The sequence below is a fragment of the Ambystoma mexicanum genome, chromosome 1p (assembly GCF_040938575.1).
Source record: "Ambystoma mexicanum isolate Mex_15411 chromosome 1p, UKY_AmexF1_1, whole genome shotgun sequence".
NCBI lineage: Eukaryota > Metazoa > Chordata > Amphibia > Caudata > Ambystomatidae > Ambystoma > Ambystoma mexicanum.
The window spans coordinates 501301034-501321493 of record NC_090921.1 but is presented as its reverse complement, the minus strand read 5'-3'; the positions used below and the strand labels follow the sequence as shown (position 1 = coordinate 501321493).

The 20460-nt window shown below is 46.6% G+C and overlaps 1 long non-coding RNA gene across 2 annotated transcripts in view; it reads left to right on the top strand.

The window, feature by feature from the left end:
• Window positions 1-20460, top strand: part of LOC138573730 (uncharacterized) — a 544146-nt gene that overhangs the window by 332668 nt on the left and 191018 nt on the right. The gene's annotated exons all lie outside the window — the stretch shown is intronic.

The following is a 20460-nucleotide window of genomic DNA, read 5'->3' as shown; positions in this document are numbered from 1 at the left end:
ACCAGAGAAGGGATAGCTACCCTTCCCGGGATCAGCCCAGGGGAGAAAATAGAGCCCCGTATCAGCCTGAGCGGGTTTCACAACTTGAGCGCCAGGTCCAAAATATGGCACGGGATCTGGGTCACATACTGAGGGCTCAACAGAACCCTCAGATGAGCATGCCACCGCAGAATGCCCCAAACTCTGGACCTGGTGCTCTAGAACAATGACGGGGGCAGCACCCCGATAACCCACCGGTTCCCAGGGAGGAGGCACAAGGGGAAGGGGGGTGTAAAGCCTTGGAGGAAGCTTTCCTTCCCAACTTGTAAGCAGCCCCTGGAAAACCAGGAACAGGAAACAAAATCTCCTGCCCCTGAAAGCCTGCCTCCCAAGGAGCAGAGGGGGGGTAGGAGAAACAAAGGACCCAAACAGACCCACTTTGTGGAGGAGGTACAGGTCTTCCAATTTGAGAGAGATGGATCCTCAGAAGATCCTGGGGAAAGGATCTTCTCCTTCAGAGATGGGGGAACTCCTCCCAAGAAAAAGATGGGTCCCAAGGGATGCCAATTCAGACTGGGGAGATATGGAGACTGAGCTACTGCCACCCATCATCTCATCCCAGAACCCACAATACCGAAATCCCGTGGTTCAAACCCATCCTGATGACTGCCTCCAAAAAGGGGGGGGGCGGCCCAGAACCGGAACCAGGGGAACCCACAATGGCTCTGATCTCCAGTTGCCAACTTTTTCTTTCAGATTCCCAAGGCTCTCCACAGAATTCTGCCCAATTCTCTTCGCTAGCAATGTCCAAAACCAGAAAGTTAGCCCACCAGTTGTCCAAAAATGTGCATTATCTGTGCCCACTTGAGGAGAAGGAGGGAAGATTCTATGCCCCGGTACAAGTACAGGGGCAGGGTACAATTTTGGCACTGGTGGACACTGGATCCCAAGCTACCCTTCTGTCCAAAAGGGCCTTTGAGGAACTAAATGCAGGAAGGGGGGAGAATTACCGTATTCCTCTCACCTCTCTTCCTGGACAACTGCAGAACTTTGACGGGAAGGAAATTCCTGTCGAGGGGACTGCAGATTTGGACATCAAAATTGGGTGACACAAGGTGAAACACCGGGTCATAGTAGTGACTCCAGAGGGCACCCCTTGTTTACTAGGGAATGACCTCCTGAGAAGGTTGTCACCCCTAATAGATTGCGTAAACAAGGTCCTCTGGACCCAGACTAGCCGACTAATAAAATTAAAACAGAGTGTCAACCATGTTAGTTTAAATGGCACCTGCCACATGGTTGAACAAAAATCTGACCAAGTAGAATTTCACTTCCAGAATAGCCAGATTCCAGACGTGACAGTAATAGCAGTAGGACAACGGACTGGTGATGGGGGGGTCATCTCTATTTCTGAAAATCAACCTTCCTTCCAGTTTAAGGTGGTATTCCACACTGGAAGGAAACACCCTGAAATTCTTTACTAATCCACAATCGGAAACTCCCACTCCTAACATCCAGAAAGATGTGAAATCAGCTCAGAGCCTGGCTGATATTCAGCAAATTGGAGAGCAGTTGTTCATCCCTGTTCAGTTAAATGATGGGAAGGACTCTGTTCTCGCTCGAGTGTGTGTGAACAACGGTAAGAGCTTCATCAGGGAAGCCATGTTCCGCCAACTCCCAAAAGATCCAGCCATTCCCACATTCAAACTGATAGACAAATGGGAAATGGACCTGGAAGCACCTAATTCCAAACATCTCCTGCCAAGCAGGTGTATGCTCAAAATCTTCATTGGCAACAAGAGCATAGTCCATAATTGTTGGGTTGTGCGAGACGTCACTGCCGCCTTTTACTTAGGCAGTGACATTCTCAATCGCTTTGCCATTAGTTTGAACCTAATAAACTTCAAAGCTTGGTCCCGATTAGCGGATAATCCCATGGGCTTTGATGATCCAGAAAAAGCATATAGGTCAGCTCAATTGCTACCTTACGCAGTTGAAATTCAGATTAAAGAAGAAGTCACATCCCTGAAAGGACCCGACAATTCTACCTGGAAGTGAAAGTTAAAAGAGGACAAAAATTGAAAAACCCTGATGCTTATATACATCTAAATGCTTCTCTCCAACAGCAAGGGTTGGGGGTAAACCCAACACCATTAGTCAACATAGAACATGACACCATTCCAATAGAGGTGGATAACAGCGACTTAACGAGTATTACTAGCTACAGGCACCATTATTGGAATGGCGGTTGATGACCGACATTTTTCCATTGATCTAGGAAATGAACTGTTAGGACCGATCCCCAAGGACTGTTTTGACAGTGACAGTGATGACAATACAACACCAGACAGGATTTTCACCCAGCATGGGGGGAACTTCCTGGAGTACACTTCTTGCCCTTATGGTAAGGAAGATGTGACTTGTGACTTCAGGAGGGATGAGGTGATTTTCCAGGTCCATGAGGGCTGCCTTTCCCACCTGAAGCCTCCAGTCCAAATCAGCACTCTGACCAGGGACTTCTCCACCCAGCTGGAGGAGGCCGCTGAGATAGCCAAACCAGAAGTCTTTCCAGGCTTCAGGCAGATGGTGGAAGAGAGGGTCAACCTAGCTGATGCCTGCGTGACTCTGGAACAGAAGCAAAAGTTGAAACAAGTTTTCTTGGATTTCCAAGATCTCTTTGCAGTAGACTCATATGACTTTGGTCGCACTGACATCCACACAACAACAATTCCCACGGACCCTGGAATGACTCCAGTGTTTGTGAAGCAATATCGTTTGCCTCTCACATCCATGGAGTCCCTTACTGAAATAATTAAGAACCTTGAGTCCCGGGGAATAATACGTCCAGCGCACAGCACCTTCAATAATCAGGTGCTGGGAATATTGAAGCCAAACGGCCAGTGGAGACTCTGTGCCGACCTTAGGGAGCTCTACAAATAGGTCCATACTTCCCGATGGCCTCTGCCCTACATTGACCAAGGGCTGGCCCAGATTCAAGGGTCACAAGTATTCACTGCAATAGACCTGACCAATGGATACTGGACCGTGCCTGTCAGTAGGGAGGACCAATACAAACTGGCTTTTACCTTTGGGGGCCAGCAGTACACCTGGACCCGGACTCCCTTCGGATACCTCAACTCCGGCAATGAATTCAACATTTTCCTACATAAGGCCATGCCCGACCTGGGTGCGAGGGGTAACCTGGCTTATGTAGATGATGTCCTCATAAAAAGTTCATCTGTGGAGGAACACATAGCAGAGATCCGTTATGTTCTGACACAGTTGAGGGCCGCCGGAGCAAAACTTTCCTTTCAGAAAGCACAGTGGTGTAGAACCCGTGTTAATTTCTTGGGGCATGAGATTACTCCTCAGGGTCTCTGTCCCCAGGAAAAGAAAGTGGAAGCACTTCAGAAACTGAAAGACCCCACAACTCTGCGGGAACTAAGGAGCCTCCTTGGACTGACTAATTACAGCAGAAAGTTCATTGAAGGCTACGCAGAGATCACTAGACCCCTGATTCATCTCTTGAAGGGGGGGGTCAAGTGGGAATGGGGTCCAGAACAATCCGAGGCAGTAAGACAACTCAAGAGAAGCCTCTCACAAGCACCTTGCCTAGCTTACCCTGTCAGAAACAAGGAGTTCTTCCTGGAGACAGGGTTCTCTAATACGTGCTTGATGGCAGTATTATACCAAAAGCATGACAAGGTCAATAAAGTAATCTCCTATGCGAGCAAAACTTTATCCTCTGTGGAGGAAAAATTCAACGATTGTGAGAAGGCACTCCTGGCAACGGTGTGGGCATTGAAGAATTACCGCCCGTTCATCCAGGGGGAACACATCATAGTGGAGACTCCACACCAGCCTCTGCAATATCTCCAAAGTGACAGGATCCGGGCCGGAAATGTGAGTAATTCCCGAATTACTTCCTGGATTCTGTCAATGCAAGGCTTTCCTGTGGAGGTCAGATATGGCCAAAACAAGAAGAGTCCCCTCGCGCAAGGTCTGGCTGACTTGCATGATTGTGCCAGAGAAAACTGTCTCGAGGACGAAAGTCTAAAAATCAAGGACAACATGGAGGCATACCTTAATTCCCCACACAAAGTCTTTGAAGAAGACAAGTGTGAGGGAATGCCCACTGTCTATGTGGATGGATGCTCTTACCATGTTGACAACAAAGGGGAGAAAGAACTGGTGGCCGGCATAGGGAATGCATGGTTGAAGGAGTTTCCAGAAGCCTCCGCTGGATACAAAATTGGTCCCTGAAGTAGTCAGGTGGCAGAGTTGATGGCTGTGCATCAGGCCATCCTCACTGCTGTCCAACATCAACCCCACGAACTGGTCATAATCACAGATTCGGATTATGTACGGAACGGGTTCGTGGAGCACCTGGTTAATTGGAAAACCAGAGGCATGTTATGTGCTAATAACAAACCCTTGAAACATGGGAAGTTAATCCAAAATATTGATGATCTGGTCACATCGAATGGGATGACCATTTACTGGAAAAAGATCAAGGGTCATTCCAAAGTAGAGGGACCAGACAAAACTGGAAATGACTTAGCTGATCAGCTGGCCAAAACCGGGGCCATCCAAGGGGATCCAATAGAAATAGAGTCCCTATTGGGGGAAATCCAGGTCACTGCTATCACTAGGTCCCAGACAAACGCTCACAATGATCTTTCAACTGCACAATGGAGTAAGGAGACCTCTGATGCTGATTTAATAACAGCTCAGAAGGGGCATCCAATTATTGGTAAGTTTTACCAACACCTTGAGGACCCTGAGAACTTTCCCCTGACGGATACCGATTACATTGGGAAAGAGGACCTAAGAGTGTTGATGAAATGTCCAAAAAGGTTCTGAATCCAAGACGGTTTTTTGGTAAGGAAATCCCAACCTGGCCATGATCAGTGGGTGGTCCCTACCTCATTCCGAAGCCTGATGTTAAGTCACGCCCATGATGCGGCCACCGTCGGTCATAGGGGGTTTCACACAACACTGGAAATATTAAGAGAGGTTGCATACTGGCCACACATGGGGCAGGACCTCGACCAATACTTGAAGGGGTGTCTTGTGTGTGCACAATTTCAGCCATCATCCCTCACACACCGTGCGCCTCTCCAAAAGAGGGGGATGACACTGCCATGGTCAGATTTGCAAATCGACTTTGTAGGCCCTGTAATCCGCTCGTCTAGAGGAAACAAGTACATGTTGACAGTTACATGCTTGTTTACCAAGTGGGTGGAATGTCTCCCAGCCCCAAATTGCAAGGCAGAAACAGCAGCTGCCCTGATGATTAACCACATCTTTTCCCGTTTTGGTCTACCTCAAAGGATTGAGTCAGACAGAGGTAGCCACTTCACCAGTGAAGTAATGACAAAGATGTGGGAGATACTGGGGGTTAAAAGGAAGCTACACATTGCTTACAGGCCAGCTTCTTCTGGAGCAGTGGAGAGATATAACCGAACCATTGTGAGCATCTTAAAAAAGTTTGTGGCATATTCTGGGCCAAGTTGGGATATCCGATTACCTCTGGTCCTAATGGCCATCAGATCTACCCTTCATCTGCAAGTAAAATGTCACCATTTGAGTTGATGACTTGACGCAAGATGGTGCTTCCCCAGCATTTGCTCTACAGAACCCAAGAGCAAACGTTGATAAATGCCTCCACAACTCATGAGTATGTGGAGAATTTAAGGAAACACCTTCAGCATGGTTTTGCCTATGCTCAGCGGGTTCTAGAAAGATCAGCCGAGAGCATGAAGACCCACTATGATTTAAAAACTACCCGAAAGGAATATAAGGTGGGTGATCGGGTCTATCTATACAATTTCCAAAGGAACCAGGCCAAACAGCGAAAATTCTTGCCTACATGGAAGGGACCGTTTGAAATTTTAGACAAGATCTCCCCTGTTGCCTATAAGATCTGCATCCCCAAAGGCAGTTTGGCAGAGGGGGAAGATAAGTGGGTCCATATAAATCAGCTAAAGTGTTGCCATCCCAGGCACACTCTGCAATAACTGGAGGAGTCCTCTGCAATTCCAGAGGACACCGCCCCAGAGTAATTCAATTCCAACCCTAAAATATCCCACATATACTCTCTAAAATATTATGATTTGGAAAAAAAAGTCTTATGATTGTATCTTGTTTTTTGTTAAAAATAAGAACGCAAATGTTTTGACTATAAAATGTATATGCCACCCCACTATATCAATGGTGGGGAAGAAATGTCTATGAATAGGTATTGCCGCTTTCCTTTGTCGTCCTAGGAGAAAGAAAACCTGGAGACTGGCCAAGGAGGACGATCCGGAGACCGGGAGCAGAGACCCAAGTGGCCCGGGGTACCGCCCAATATTCCCATCAGGACCGGCGAGAAGAACCGATCGATCCAACTGGGTGGAGGAAAAGATGCTGAACTGTGCCATCTACAGAATTGGAAGAAGATAATGGGGACATACCAGCGCAAGGGCTCAAAACCTCCTTTGCACCCGACTTCCCCTCGACTTGAATCAAAGCGTAGTCGGGCGGGGGGGTTTTGTCAAGGGTTTTGACCCATGTTGAATCAATAGACTGGGTAGATGTGGGGATGAGCTGTCGCCGCCCATTATTCTATCCCAGAACAAACTAAATCAATAGACTGGGTGGATGTAGGGATGAGCTATCGCCGCCCACATTCACGCCAGAATAGGAGAACTGCGCAGTTGGCACAAGACCACTCCAAAGATACAACCTTCTTGTGGGGGGTTCCACATCACCACTCTACTGTAAGGATGCCATCAAAACAATGTTAAGCAAGGGTCCTATACTATCAAGCAAAAGATCACTCTATTGAAATACCGTAAATCAAGACAACTCAAAAATAGATGCAGTACCAACAAATTCCCCAAGGTGGCGCTAGCGGTCTAAACTCTGACAGGGAAACTGTATTTAGGAGTTGCAAGAGGGGCAGGGACTTCAAAGCTTGTTGGTTAATTGAAAATCTAGCCACCTGCTGTTCCCAGAGGCCAAGAGGCTGGGAAACCTTAACACCTCAGAGATTCCCACACTAGGAGGCAGGATATCTGTAACGCTCACCTGATTCCCGTAGAGGCGCCGGTCTTGACTGGGCGTATACCGTATCTTCAAAGGTGATGTGTAACACACGGCTGGCTCTTTGGGCTGGACCTCTGTGCACTGTATGTCTGACTCGAAGGGTAAGATGTCTGCAGATAGAAAATATGGGATTAAGGAACTGGGTTATTGAATGTCTCTCTCTTCTTCCCTTTCTCTTCTCCTGTAGAACCCCAAAGGTTAACGCTCTCACCTTAGTTAAGTGAACGCCGTGCTCTCCATCTGCCTCGGGGCAGGGTGCTGTAACCAGTTTCTTCACTGGATAAGGGGAGCAGGCCTCTTGACTTCAGAGGACTGCTGTCCGTCGTTTACTGCACGAACGGTAAGTTTCGAGTAATTCTAATGTCTTTAAAGTATTTAGTAATGATGTTTCTTGTTTTGCAGGGTTCCGGCGATGGCGGATGACGGGCTGAAGTGAGTTGAAGATGGAGCCCGTGTGATGAATAGAAGCGCCTGGAAGCACGTAAGTAAGCGCTTGTTGCCTGCTTCACGATGCGCTCTAACTGTCTTTTTATTTTGCAGGTACAAGTTTGGAGCGGCTGCAGGGTGCCGGAATACCCACTGGGTTAGATTTGGAAAGGAGTAATGGCACGTGAGTATTAAAGTTCCCCAATGTCTTTAAACGCACCTTGTTTTGTCTTTCAGATGCGGGATGCAGCGCCGAAGGCCTCCGGAGCGTGCGAAGAGTTGGTAAGCTTTTGTCTTTCAGATGCCGGAATGCAGTGTGAAGACCTCCGGAGCGCACGAAGAGTAGGTAAGCCTTTGTCTTTCAGATGCCGGAATGCAGCGCGAGGCGTTGGTGACAGCCGATGGACCAGGTAAGTGAAGAGCTGTCACTGAAGACCGTAATGCTAACCTGTTCTTTCTTGTCTTTATAGGTGTTGCTGAAGACTGGATTCAGGATGGTAAACCTTTTTCCTTAGGCCCAGGATCAGATGCAGAAGACACGATGAGCGTTCTGCTGCAGAGGATGCAGAATAACGCAAAGCAAGATTCATCCATCGGGTGTGGTTTAAATAGCCTCCTGTAGTGCTTAGGTGTCTCCTTCCACAGCCACGCCTAGGTAAGAAAAGAGTTCCTGCTTTCCAGAAGAGTTCCAGTGTTCTGAATCTAGGGAGTGGCTCCTGCCCCACCCAACAGGAAAAGTAGTTCCAAACAGAAGAGGATCAGAGGCTCAACTGGCAGGCAAGTAAGCAGCATGGTCTGCTGCAGGTAAGTCCACCCAAGCATTATGAGCCCGGCGCTTCCAGCGCTGGGACTGGGCATATTTATGAGCCTGGTGCCACTGGCGCCAGGACTGGGTCCAAAAGGTCCCAATTGGGACTGGTTGGCACTCGGAACCTGGGTTATGGATCTGCTTCCAAGGGAGTTGGGAAAACCCTGACCTTTTGGAAGCAGAGATCATGACAGTACCCCCCCTCAAGGCCCCTCCCAAACCGGGCTTCTCCGGGGGTTTTGGCTTGTCAGGAAATGTTCGGTGAAATCTTTTGATTAGGCGAGGAGCGTGGACATATTCAGCAGGTTCCCAGGATCTCTCTTGGGGGCCGTAGCCTTTCCAGTCAATTAGGTAAAATAGTTTAGATTTGGAGATCTTGGAGTCCAGAATGCTTTTGACTTCAAACTCGAGTTCTCCATCAACTAGGATAGGTTTTGGAGATTTAGTTAGTCGGGTTTGAGGTTGCACGGGTTTTAATAGAGAGACGTGGAAGACCGGATGTATCTTCATGTGCGGGGGCAAGTCCAACTTGACCGCTACTGGGTTGACTATGGTAGTGATGGAATAGGGACCAAGGTATCTTGGGTTGAATGTGCGTGGCCCTTTTAGAGGTAGATATTTGGTGGATAACCAGACTTGATCCCCTACTTGATATTGAGGGGCTTCCTTCCGATGTTGATCTGCTCCTTTCTTGTATTGTTCTTTAGCCCTTTGAAGGTGAGAAACAGCTTCCTTAAAGGCTTGGGTGATTGTAGAATGCAGGTAGTCTACTGCTGGTGTTTCAAGATCTTGGAGGGGATCCAACTCCGAGGTTCGAGGGTGACTGCCGTACAAAAGAAAAAACAGGGTTTTCCCAGTTCCCGAATGGACAGAGTTATTGTAGGCATATTCGGCTATCCAAAGGATGTCTTTCCAAGTTTTTTCAGTTTGTTGCAGCATGCAGCGTAAATACTGTTCCAGAGTTTGATTGGTCCTTTCGGTTTGTCCGTCGGTCTGAGGGTGGTGACTGGTCGATAGTCTCACATCAATTTGAGCCGACCGACAGCAACTTCGCCAAAAATGAGAAATAAATTGACTACCTCGATCCGAAATTAGAACCGAAGGAAAACCGTGCAGTCGGACGATGTTTTCGAGAAATTCTCGGGCCAGAGTTGCTGCTGTTGGCAAGCCTTTGAGCGGAATGAAATGCGCCATCTTGGAGAATAAGTCCACGATTACTAGAATCGTATTGTATCCGGAGCATGGAGGTAGATCGGTGATGTAGTCCATAGAAAGCGTATGCCAAGGGCGAGGTGGGATGTCAATAGGGCGTAAGAGGCCTGCTGGTCTTTCCTTTTGACTCTTGTTTTGGGCACATACTCCACAGGACATTATAAAGTCTCTGATATCTTTTTTCCAAGACGGCCACCAGAAGTAGCGCTTGATCTTTTCTGAGGTCTTGGCCATACCGGGATGTCCGTCCATTAAAGAATCGTGATAACAAGAGATTACTTTTTTCTGTAAATCTGTGCTGGGTAGGTATAATCGTTCTTGGAAATACAATAAGTTGTCCTTTACTGCAAAGTCCTTTCCCTGCAGATGCCAATTCTGTATGTCTGTTGGAGTTACAAGTTGCCTGGCTTTATCCTTAACTTCCTCTATGGATTCTGTGGCGATTACACCCAGAATTCTTTGTTCGGGAATGATTGGTACAGGTTTAGGGTTGATCAAGTGTTCTTCCACTCCCATCCGAGAAAGGGCATCAGCTTTACCGTTCTTTGTACCAGGTCGATAGGTAATTATGAAGTCAAACTCGACAAAGAATAATGCCCAACGGAGTTGTCTAGAGGATTGGGCTTTTGCGGTTATCAAATATTGCAGGTTTCGGTGATCCGTAATCACAGTAACGGTGTGTCGGGCCCCCAGCAGATAATGCCGCCAAGCCTTAAAGGCAGACTTGATAGCCAGAAGTTCCTTGTCAGTAATCGTGTAATTGATTTCAGGAGGCGAGAATTTGCGGGTCCAAAATGCCACGGGATGCAACTGATTGGTTACCGGGTCCTTTTGTGATAGAACGGCCCCCATGGCAAGGCTTGAAGCATCAGTTTCCACGATGTAGGGGAGTTCAGGGCAAGGGTGTTTTAAGATTGGTGCAGAGATAAATTTAGTCTTCAAATCCTGGAAAGCTTGTTCCGCCTCAGTAGACCATTCAAAACGTTTGTTTTTCTTTAACAAGGCAGTGATGGGCTGGACTATTCGAGAGAATTCGGGGATAAACCTGCGGTAAAAGTTAGCGAAGCCTAACATGCTTTGCACACCTTTTACAGAGGATGGTGATGGCCATTTGAGAACTGCATCGACCTTCTTTGAATCCATACGCACTCCGCCAGGTGATAATATGAATCCCAAGAATTCAACTTCAGTCACGTTGAAAACACATTTTTCCAACTTAGCGAAAAGTTTTTGTTGACGCAATCTTTCGAGGACCATTTTCACGTGTTTCCGATGTTCAGATTCCGATGAAGAATAAACGAGGATGTCGTCAATGTAAACAACAACACACAAATCTATGAGCTCTCTGAGGACATCGTTCATAAAATATTGAAAGGCGGCCGGGGCATTGCAAAGTCCGAAGGGCATGACCTGATATTCAAATAGCCCATACTTGGTGCGGAAGGCCGTCTTCCATTCATCGCCCTCTTTTACTCGTACCAAGTGGTAAGCTCCTCTAAGATCCAGCTTTGTATATATGCATGCTTTTCTGACTTGGTCCAGGAGTTCAGGGATCAAAGGTAACGGATATCTATTCTTAACGGTGATCTGGTTCAGGGAGCGATAATCTATACAAGTTCTAAGGTCTCCTTCCTTTTTTGGAACGAAGAACAAAGCTGAAGAAGCAGGGGACTTGGAAGGACGAATAAACCCATTTGCCAGGTATTGATCCAGGTATTGTCGAAGGTGAAGGTTCTCAGGCTCGGTGAGGGCATAAATTCTACTACAAGGAGGAATAGATCCAGGTATCAGGTCTATCTGGCAGTCATAAGACCTATGAGGAGGTAGAGAGTTAGCCTGATCCTTCCGGAAAACATCTTGGTATTCTAGGTATTCGGGAGGTAACTGGGGAGTCTCTGAAGAAATTGCTGCCAGTGCAACACCAGGTGGAGGGTGACAAGTAGAGACACATTCTGGAAACTGGACCGTTCTTGCTCGCCAATCGATCAGAGGATTGTGTTTCTCTAACCAAGGTATTCCTAGAATAATCTGAAACTGAGGGGCCTTGATCACATCGAACACGATCTTCTCATGGTGTCCATCTTGACTTACTAGCGTCACCTCTTGAGTGGTATGCGTTACTGGCCCGGAGGCTATCTCCGTACCATCCACCGTAGTAATGACGTCCTTTACAGCCTTGGGACAAAGAGTTAGATTCATCCTCAAAACCATTTCATGATCCACATAATTGCCGATGGCACCGCTGTCGACGTAAGCTTCAATTGCATGTAATCGATCCGGATTATCAGGGCTAATGAGGACCATAGGTATCACGAAATGCGAGGTCACAGAACTGGTTTTCACGCTCGGCAAGAGGACCTCTATTCTTGTCGGGCGAGGTCGTTTCCCTGCTCAGAGTTTGTAACTTTGGTAACTGCAGCTCCTACTGCCTTCTTGGCAGGTTTCACCGGACAGTCTCGAAGAAAGTGCCCTGAGTTTCCGCAATAGAGGCATAATTGCAACTGTTTTCTCCTTTCCCGCTCCTTTTGTGTTAGAGGACCTTTCAGACCCCCTATTTGCATGGGTTCCCCGGAGTCTACTCCTTTGGAAGGAGTTGGCGTTTTGGAAAATACTCGAGCATCAAACTTGGAACGATCGGCCTTCCTGTTCTGCAGTCTGTGATCTATTTGAACGACTAAGTCTATATAGTCCGAACAATCTTGTGGGGGATTCACTACTTGGGCTAACACATCTTTGAGCTTTCCACGTAGACCTCTATAAAACAGCGTAATCCTTTTGTCCTCAGGCCATTGAGTTTCCACTATCAGTCTGTTGAAAGACGCAATATAAGCCAAAAGGTCTTGATTACCTTGTCGCAACGAAAGAAGCTCATTGTCCAAGGCCTGCCCCTGTGAATGTCTTGCGAACAGTTTTTCCATACTGAGCTGAAAAGCTTGAGAATCATGGAGGACCGGATCATCTTGATTTACTAGAGGGATCGACCAGTCTGCCGCATTGCCACTAAGGTACGAAAGCACGAAAGCTACTTTAGCTTGATCAGTTGGAAAGGCTGCTGGCCGGCATAAGAAATGCAACCGGCACTGATTGATAAATACTGCAAACCTCTTTGGGTCACCAGAAAATCGTTCGGGCGGAGCCAGAGGTACATTCCCAGGTAGGTTGATCTGCACTGGATTCATAGAGGATGTAGAAGGAAGATTTCCCCCAGATGCGGGTAACGGGGTCTGTCCGGCTTGTGACTGTAGCAATTGTCTAGCGAGATCATCTGTTCGCTCCTTGGAAATAATCAGTTCCCTTCTTAGAGCGTTCGTTTCCTGATGGGCTGCATGCACTTCTGCCCTTAGTTCCCCAAGTAACTGGGCTAGCTGGTCGGTATCCGAGGTTTCCATAGCGCATGGACGGGAGTTTTGTGGTAGGCTTTGCGTTCTGTAACGCTCACCTGATTCCCGTAGAGGCGCCGGTCTTGACTGGGCGTATACCGTATCTTCAAAGGTGATGTGTAACACACGGCTGGCTCTTTGGGCTGGGCCTCTGTGCACTGTATGTCTGACTCGAAGGGTAAGATGTCTGCAGATAGAAAATATGGGATTAAGGAACTGGGTTATTGAATGTCTCTCTCTTCTTCCCTTTCTCTTCTCCTGTAGAACCCCAAAGGTTAACGCTCTCATCTTAGGTAAGTGAACGCCGTGCTCTCCATCTGCCTCGGGGCAGGGTGCTGTAACCAGTTTCTTCACTGGATAAGGGGAGCAGGCCTCTTGACTTCAGAGGACTGCTGTCCGTCGTTTACTGCATGAACGGTAAGTTTCGAGTAATTCTAATGTCTTTAAAGTCTTTAGTAATGATGTTTCTTGTTTTGCAGGGTTCCGGCGATGGCGGATGACGGGCTGAAGTGAGTTGAAGATGGAGCCCGTGTGATGAATAGAAGCGCCTGGAAGCACGTAAGTAAGCGCTTGTTGCCTGCTTCACGATGCGCTCTAACTGTGTTTTTATTTTGCAGGTACAAGTTCGGAGCGGCTGCAGGGTGCCGGAATACCCACTGGGTTACACCAAAGGAGTAATGGCACGTGAGTATTAAAGTTCCCCAATGTCTTTAAACGCACCTTGTTTTGTCTTTCAGATGCGGGATGCAGCGCCGAAGGCCTCCGGAGCGTGCAAAGAGTTGGTAAGCTTTTGTCTTTCAGATGCCGGAATGCAGTGTGAAGACCTCCGGAGCGCACGAAGAGTAGGTAAGCCTTTGTCTTTCAGATGCCGGAATGCAGCGCGAGGCGTTGGTGACAGCCGTTGGACCAGGTAAGTGAAGAGCTGTCACTGAAGACCGTAATGCTAACCTGTTCTTTCTTGTCTTTATAGGTGTTGCTGAAGACTGGATTCAGGATGGTAAGCCTTTTTCCTTAGGCCCAGGATCAGATGCGGAAGACAGGCCCAGGATCAGATGAGCGTTCTGCTGCAGAGGATGCAGAATAACGCAAAGCAAGATTCATCCATCGGGTGTGGTTTAAATAGCCTCCTGTAGTGCTTAGGTGTCTCCTTCCACAGCCACGCCTAGGTAAGAAAAGAGTTCCTGCTTTCCAGAAGAGTTCCAGTGTTCTGAATCTAGGGAGTGGCTCCTGCCCCACCCAACAGGAAAAGTAGTTCCAAACAGAAGAGGATCAGAGGCTCAACTGGCAGGCAAGTAAGCAGCATGGTCTGCTGCAGGTAAGTCCACCCAAGCATTATGAGCCCGGCGCTTCCAGCGCTGGGACTGGGCATATTTATGAGCCTGGTGCCACTGGCGCCAGGACTGGGTCCAAAAGGTCCCAATTGGGACTGGTTGGCACTCGGAACCTGGGTTATGGATCTGCTTCCAAGGGAGTTGGGAAAACCCTGACCTTTTGGAAGCAGAGATCATGACAATATCACATGACCCTGTTGATTGATTGAGGAGAGACTTCCAGGCAGCCTGCTGGAGCCCACACAAACGGCTCTTTCTGTTGAATGGGGTATGTTAATTTTGAGTGTTTCCTGTCAACAGCCCTCTGCCAGCAAGGAGAGACATGTGATCACTGACCCACCCAGACTTCTGGAGGCGGACCCAAACATTTGGGGAGTTGAATTGCAACAAATATATATTTTATAGAAATAGTGATAACTCATTGTAACCAAATGACAGGAATAAACAACTTTGAGAGTCTTAGTTTGAAAAATGCCCTCACGATTTGAGTCCAAACTCCAATTTGTACCATGTTCTGGGGCAAACCCCCGCTAATTATGAATATTGTGGACAATGTATTTCAGCTAGAGACATGGAAAGTTACTGGGATATATGTGGAAGGGAATTGTACCTTTGTATAATTTTTGATGGAAAACCAATGTTGCAAAACCCACTAAAATCGAAAATAAGTTGTCATTTTTGGATGCAAGCTCCTAGAAACGCCAGAGTCGGGACAGGGGCTATCTTTAGTAATATATGATGTGTGTGTATGTGATGTCAAACAACTGTGTACCTGGGAAATATGTATTTGGATCAGGAATAGATTTGTGTGCACATTGACCAGGGGAGTGTCATTTCTGCAGGTCATAAAAATGACATCACTCTGACACACTATCCCTTCCCAAATCAGGGACCAAATAATCTATTGACCTATCAAATCAAGAGAGGGGCAGGCTTAGGGATGCTAGCCTCTCCACCCATTTTCCAAAACACATAAAAGAGACTGCTGGGACAGGTAGAGACATTCAATTCCATTTTCTGCGGGACGCTCTGCCGGGAGACTCCAGACTTCACATCCATCAATCTCCAAAGACCAGAACCTTACTTCAGAACTTAAAGCAAGGGCCTAAACCCACAAACTGAGAACTCTTCTCAGCAGGTCTCAGCATCCGTAAAATCAGTTGCAAACTATTCCACAGCCGGGCGAGCTGTTTGAATTCTTTGCCAAGAACAATTGCCAGAGACCAGACCAGAGATTCAGAGAGACCCAGACCACTGTGAGCAGCACCGGTGCCTGATTGACCCACCGAGCAGAGAGAACCGAAGTCCAGTCCAGTTGACCAGATCCGTGACGAGGCCCATTCATTTCAAAATTAGGAGTGAGTATCCGCCAGAACTGTGCAGAACCCAATCTCTTAGTTAAAATAATCTAATTCAAGCGATTTTAACTTAATTAGAACAGCCTCCCAGAAATCGTGTCATCTGTCATTTTTAAAGCTGCACAACTGTCACCTGTCAATTCTGCAGCTGCAAGCTGTCACCTGTCATTTTCCGAAAATCTACCTTTATTAAATCATCCGTATCTGCCGAACCGTTTGTGCTAGGAACGAGATTTAACTTTCATCTGAAAGCTTAGAAATAGGCTTTCCAACGAACCTAGAACCGACTTCCTACTCCCTATACATTTTCCGCAATCGTGAGACACGCACTCGCGAAATTTACCGCGATTTGCGATTTGGCCCGATTTCTTCATCTGTAGAAATCAGCAGCTTTTTGCTTCTCTTTGCTAAAATTCGTTTGCAATCTGCTAATCCTTCATAGAATATTGTTAAAGTGATCCTGAACTAATATAAAGTAGCCATCACCTACCCTGAATCTCTAGAGGGAATTAAAAGCAATTTTAGCACCTTTTCACTTCCTTGCAAACCACATTAAAGTAATTCGCCTGTGTTTAAAACTCATACCTGTTTTCTCTAAGCTTGCTGGGGGAACTGGAACTTTGTATTGCATTATAAAGTGTGATTTGTTGGGATTCTTGAAGACTGTGCTCTCCTTCCATTTCTTGTATTGCATAGGGGGGGAGTGAATTGTCAAAAGAAAAAGTGATCATATTACCTTTTGCTAAAATCATAACAAGTTATTTCTGTACTGCATTGTATTCCACCTTGCGTTTCCTTGAACCATATAAAGCATTCTTTCCGACCTTATTCTTCTGTTCCTATTCATAAGTTACCTCTTGCTGACTACTGCTCATATTCACAAGTGTAATATCCATTATCAATTTATTTATAGAAGTGTGATATATGTATATATTGTTTAAATTTTCAAATAAACCTTTTAATTTGCAAAACAAACCTACTTCTTGGCTCAGTGGGGTCAGGGGGATTCTAAGAAAGGGGTGTTATACAAGGGTTGTCATCCAGAGTACTGAACTGGATATAAAAATACATCAATAAGGGTTTTCCTCAGCATCCCAGACTAGGCATTGACTTAGCTGTAGTGTTGATTGAATATCGCTTACACAGTGAGCTTCTGGAGGAAGGAGAGGAAGGGAAGAATACCTCTGAGGAGGTGAAGTTGGTAGTTTGACTTCTTAGAGACGTCAGAGATGTGAGGAGAGAAGGAGAGAGTGGAATCGAAGATAACCCGGAGTTTCTTAACCATGCAGGTGGGAGCAGGAAGAGGCCCAAGGGAGGCTGGCCAGAGAGTGCAGGGAAAGAGAGGTGTAGGTGTGCCGATACGGAGGATTTCCATTTGCTGGCATTCAGGCAGAGATCATTGGCGGCACACCATTCTTGGATTGCAGACAGACAATCAAGGATGAGAGAAGGAGAGAAGTCGGCAGAGTAGAGACGGAAAACAAGCTGGGCGTTGTCAATATAACATTGGAAGTTGGAACAGACTGCAGCGATGTGGTGGGCGAGAGGTTCCAAGTATTGGTTGAATAAACAGGTAGAAAGGTTAGATGTCTGGGGGACACTGCTGGTGGAGAGGAAGATAGAGGAGAGGAAGGACCCAACTTGGACCTGGGAGGGTCGGTCAGAGAGTTTGCATTTTATTGTTTGATTAAAGTTCTTTTATTTTTATAATCTTAGAATCTTTATTGCTCATTATTTTGTGAAGATTTTACTAAATCTGTTTGGGTTGATACTCTTATAAGCTCATGCCCCTCCTGAAGACATACCCTACCTTTTGCCTGCACTACCCAGCAAAGCAAAGAAGGCATACATATTGAGCTCTGCCTGTTCACTTTTATGATTGGGATAACTGCTGGTTTAGTAGTAGTGTTGGGTTGAGTAGGCATTTTTGCCACTTCTCATACCCATACTCCTGCACGGCAGTAGTCATTTAATCTCAGTGAGGTTGGTGGACCAGCCATTAGATGATAGGAAGAGTCAGCTTTTACAGAGCAACAGCTGCAGGTTCTAGAACAGTTGCAGCGCTTCCAAATCTCATCAAGGAAGATGCAGGGGAACTCAGAATACCAGAGGAAGGACGGCAGGAAAATAAGTGCAGGGGAATGGCAACAAGAGGAACACAGTAGAACATGGACAAATTAGAATCTCAGGCAGCCATAACCGTCATGGGCCTGCATTCTATTCCAGGAGGGACTGAACCTTAGAGGCCAAATTCTGAACAGCTCCAAGTAATTGTTTATGCCTGAGTAAAAGATTCCGAGGGACTGGCCATGGATTATTTTTGACACACCTTTTTCTGTAATTGGCAAGTCTCACCAAGGCGTTCCATGTCTTTGGCCCAGCTGAAGGACGGTCTTCCCTCCGATGAAGTCTCCTTGGAGACGGATGAATGACAGCTGCCAAGCAGGTAACTCCAAGGACAGGGATGACAATCCCTGGAGGATAATCCCCTCAGGGGATGGGGACCGATGTTAGGTCAAGGGACCAATCATTAGATCATAGAAAGAATCGGTGTTCATAGATGCAGAACAGCTGCGGCGGCTCAGAGGTTCGCCAAGGAAGCCGCAGAGAGAACATGAAACGGGACCACGATGAACAGAGAACAAGGACACGGATGGCTCAGTACATGCACAATAAGGTACAAGGAAGGTCCATTGACTTCCATATTAATGATGATTTGCCCGCAGTGCCCCGGACGTGGAAATCTGCGATAAGGGTTGAGGTGAAGCCAGTAGCTCTGCCATGTTTGGAAGGGAACCAGACGTCGCCACTGATGCGCATACAATTCTAAGGTGTCACCCTATTATAACGAAAACCTCGCATGGAAAACAAGGATAAGAATGGAAAAAATAGATGGGGCTTGGGGTGGGGTAGACATTAAAATGCGGGGATATGGGGGCGGGGCTCCGGGGTGTCTCCCCCGCATTTTAAATACAAAAAACGTGTTGTTTTCCAGTCACGGTTTTCGACCTCGCCATAAAAAATGTGTTGTTTTAACATAGATCCATCTGGCCTAGGTGATACTTGACAAAATGGACTGGTTTATCACTTCAAAAAACACCACATGCACTGATAATTTGTGGAATTGCCCCGATCCTGACCGGGTCCGTCTTTGCAGCAGTATCTGGAGTCCACTGCCAAGCAGGCAACTGCAAGGACAGGGATGAACATCCCTAGAGGGGACCTCTCTATATCCCATCCATCCAAAACCTTTTGGACTTCCCCTTAATGGTAGCTTTCTAATGGCATCCATATTTGTGTATCCCATTACTGTATCCTCTTGTGTCTAGTGTGCCTTTGTTTCCCAGCTAGGCTTTGCTGTCTAAAACCCAATACACACAACACTGTCATGAAATACAACATCTTACCACCCTCCAAGTGAAACATTCCTTCATTTTCCTCTTTCAGGCATTTTATGACCCAGGCTGGCAACCGCATTTGTGAAGCCATTAGACGTCTAAAGTCGCGCATGCTTTGTAACCTTCCTGTCAGACGTACTCTTAAACCACGTCTTGAACAATCCTCCTGACACACACTCACAAAACACAAACTTCTCTTGAAAGTGGGGCTGATCAGTTAACATTTGCAACTCTCTGAGAACATTTCAAAAGTGCAAGGTGCAGGGCACTCTTTTGGCAAAACTGCACTACTTTGATTTTCAGACACCAAAAAGAACCAATTCGTATTGGGTTTTTCGATTCAGCCATGCAACCGAAAGGGGCAAGCACCATCTACTTAAGACTACAAGGGTACCACCCTGCCAACACGAGTAAAGCGGCAATTATTCAAAGATGCCGCGTACCAAAGCCCAAACACCCATAAACATAGAGAGAGAACAAATACGCTAATTGAGGGAGATACGAAGGAATATCAAATCAGGGGATATGTGATGCAATATCCAATTATGAATTGAAACTGAAGCGAAACATTGGAATATGAAATGCGAAGTAACATTCAACCACTCAAATTGTAGTGGCAATTAAGAATTAAGAATCCACTAGAAAAAGTAACGTGACTCTTTTTTGTGATAAATCCAATCAGTATACGAGGGGTGCAAACTTCAAGGTTACCCCAGGTCCTTTCAATATTCTGATTGATATTGGGCAGCCTCAATATATGAGTACTCCACACATGCAGCCCCAATACAAAAATAACTAGCTACCAAGTAAACTCGCCTCCAGCTGCTCAAAGGCTCCATAATAAGCTCTATCGTATTGGACAATGGTTTCAGCAGTACATACCCCAGACTGAGCTCTGAATCTAAAGATTCTATGGCTTAAACCATGTTATGTTTCTTTAAACTTTAATCAGTCAGTCAGGGTTAACACTATAGTAGAAAGCCAAACAATAAAAAGTGTCCACAAATGTGAAAATGGCCAAAGTCTTTGCATGTGTTTTTCGATTCTGTGGTAATGGCGATTGCTGGGTCCTGAGAGATGGCCCATACTTGTTGAAAACAAGCTCAAAGGGAAGGTGGCAAAGACGCTGAATAGTTATCTATGCAACTCAATAGCTTGCAAGGCTTTTGTAGAGCTTTCTCTGAAAAGTTCTCCATCCAGTTCAAGCAGTGGCAGTGCTCCATGCAATCCACACTCGTCCAAACGAGTAGGGTTCACATGATGTCTGCACTTAGCCTTGCACTTGCCACCAGCTGGCCGCACTTCTTATTGTTTCTTACCTTATTATTATACTATGTACTGCACTGCCCCTCCCCCTTCCCCTCAAACTTTTCCCCTTCCCCTCCCCTGCACTTGCACAATCTCAATGTCACCTGGCCTAGTAAGATTGTTGTCTGTCTTCCCTCTGTCCCCACCTTTCTTGCCTCGTCGCGCCTT